The sequence below is a fragment of the Tribolium madens genome, unplaced genomic scaffold (assembly GCF_015345945.1).
Source record: "Tribolium madens isolate multiple individuals breed KSU strain unplaced genomic scaffold, Tmad_KSU_1.1 Scaffold_91;HRSCAF=231;Tcas5.2_LG7, whole genome shotgun sequence".
NCBI classification, from domain to species: domain Eukaryota; kingdom Metazoa; phylum Arthropoda; class Insecta; order Coleoptera; family Tenebrionidae; genus Tribolium; species Tribolium madens.
The window spans coordinates 18,611,475-18,614,394 of NW_025401063.1; the positions used below are offsets into that span (position 1 = coordinate 18,611,475).

The 2,920-nt window shown below is 28.6% G+C and overlaps 1 protein-coding gene across 1 annotated transcript in view; it reads left to right on the forward strand.

Annotated features, from left to right (window-relative positions):
• Positions 1-2,428: 2,428 nt before the first annotated feature.
• Positions 2,429-2,920, forward strand: part of LOC123010736 — a 76,797-nt gene continuing 76,305 nt past the window's right edge. The window contains exon 1 of the mRNA XM_044407827.1: positions 2,429-2,621. The gene's annotated coding sequence lies outside the window, so the exon portion shown is untranslated. The remainder of the gene's footprint in view (positions 2,622-2,920) is intronic.

Below are 2,920 nucleotides of genomic sequence, written 5' to 3' on the forward strand. Positions count from 1 at the left end.
AAATTTTAAAACACTAAGTTTTACGTTGTGTACACTTAAATGTATTTTTTCGGTTTGAAACAGTTTGCATCATTTTAAACAACAGTCTTTTAATAAAAATAGTATGTTACCATCAATTAAAAGCTATTTTAATTATTATTACTGTAGCTTTCATTTTAATTATGATTAATAATAACTACAATTAATTATTAATAATTATATAAATAATTGTATTAAGAATTGTAGATCATTTCGGTTTTTAATATTTTTAATAATTTGTAATTATATTTTACTACAATCGAAAAACAAAGGCAACCGCTGCGTTATCATAGAAGCAATATTTGATTCTTTTTATTCATTCATTTGTCACTAGAATGGGGTATTTAATTATTATCAGCAAAAAAAAATGTTTATTTTGTACTCATTGTTAAAAAATGATTATCAACTAGATAAAGTAGTCTTTTATCGTCTAGTGAAATTAAATAATTTTTAACTACTGTTTATATTTTATCAATTAATTTCAGTAGATAAAGTAGTCTTTTATCGTATAGTAAAATAAAGTAATTTTTATCTACTGTTTATATTTAAGAAATTCTGGTAGGTGAGTACAAAATAAAACGAAATATCATACACGACGATAAAGATTGTTTATCTACTCGTGACTTCGTCACTCGTAAACTTAACCTTTTCACTCGTAGATAAACAATCTCTTTATCGTCTTGTATAATAAATAACTATGTATTATTCAGTAATTTTTAATAAACATCTAATTATTTAGCTTTGTTCTAATTATTACCTTTGTTGATTTTACACAAACAAAATGACACTTTACTTTGGTAATTTCATGTTAATAGGTTTATTGATATACAAAAAGTTTTCTACTTCACTTGCAGAAAAAAATAGAACATATTCCTTCTTTTGGCATAACAACGTGTAGACGTGAAAATAGTAAAGATACACTCTTATGTTGCTTATTGAGTTGTTATACCTATATATCTGTTTTGCCTACATGTATTTTAATATAGATTTGAAAGTGTAAAGAAATAATAAAAAAGATAATTTCTACATAATTCATATTATTTTATTCACAACCAGTTTATTATTAGGTTATAATACCACTACTAGAGGACGTCTTATAACATCAATAAACACACGGGTCTTATGAAAAATAGATAGCAACCTTCTCATGATTAGCACTGCTTACTTCCGAATAAAAATTAATCTGTCAAACGCCACTTCAAAATATTGATTTAGTCTATAAGTATTGTTAAGTATTGTTTTGTAATGGAAAATGATTAAAAAAAGTGATTGGTTACTTTTCTATTTAAAATTATGGTGGAAGCGCCGGGCAAATGTGCAATTTCAATAAAATATTTTTATTATAATGTTAGTAAACAATTTAGTTACACCCCATGTATATAAATAAAACTTTACATAATCGATTGTTATTCAAATTAATACATAAATAGACATGCGACAAATATTATCTTATTTTGTTGCTCACTGTTTTTTTTTACAAAAATTAAAGTAGTCGCTTAATCCTACAGTCAATGCAAGAATAACTAATTGTATTTTTTAATAATAAAAAATATTGAATTAGTTTTAAAATGGGTACTTTTCAATTTACCGTTAAAATTGTAACAAAAATCTTTTATTCTGGCTTAGGAATTATTATTACACTATTATTTACGCACGTACTAATTAGTAGTAAAATCTCGCAGTGTCTGTTTACAATTTATTGTTTCTGTGTAATGTTTATTGTTCTACTCTAAGCTCATTACTTCTATTTTTTTGATTATTACTACATCAATAAAGAGCTTTATGCGCCTTAAATAAAAAATGACGCGTTTTATTTCGTGCCCTAAATTACTGTGGCTTGCCAATACAAAATAAATTGTTTGCATTATTGCCCGTATTGATTTTATTATAAGCAAAACAAATGTTTCCATTTTTCATATTTATAAATACTTTCTGCGAGCTTTTGATGCACAAAACTGTGGAAAAATAAATAAAATCACAATTAAAATAGCCCAGTTTTCCAAGCCGATTTCAACACGTCACCCAAAATCACCTCTCTCTTAAAAAACCAGCAACCAACAAGAGTATGTGTAACCCAAGCCGACATCAGTCTACCGAAGTGTAAAACACTTTCCCGTTAAAATCCTTCAATTAATTGGAAGCGTCCCGTGTTGGAACGTATCTCTGTATGATTCCTATCTCTCGTGTTGACCATACGGCATATTAACAAGACAACAAACGCGAGTTCCGGGCACACATCGCCCGTCTCATTCTCTTTCCGGTCAGAGTCCGGGTGAGAGTAGGGCTACAGGTTCAACGTTAAGTTGCAAATTTCCCAAATCGACTGTAGACGGAACCACACGAATCTGCTCGCGAACGTAAAAGCTCATACGCTGAAGATTTAAGCTCAGTCTCATCTGGGATACTGCCTAGCAACTGGGACTTGTTACCTTGCACTGTTTCAGTGAAAAGCACGCGATCCAACGTGTTTGTAGTACACGTTTTTAATTTTTGGTTTGTGGTCAAAAGGCTGTTTTCACAGGCATTTTTTCTGGCGAAGAAAGTTGATGTTGCTGTTTTATAGAAACGAATTTTTATGTTAATCACATTGACGGGCTAGAAAGGTAAGAAATTAGTTTTTTGTGTTTTATTTTCATAATTTAAATTTGCAAAAACTGGGCATTTTAGCTCGTAGGGTTTGATCATTTTTGGCTCTTGAGACAGAATCTGTGAGTTCATGGCATTCTAATAAAATTTATGGAAATGACAGCTTTTTAATTTTGTGTTGGAAATATAGGTATCATATTTTTTAGATTATTATGGAAACTAAATTAAAATGTTTACTTCTTTAATTTTAAAATATGTGACGCAAATTATTTGTAAATTTTATATACGTGGCTATGTTATTCAAAATTAATGTTTT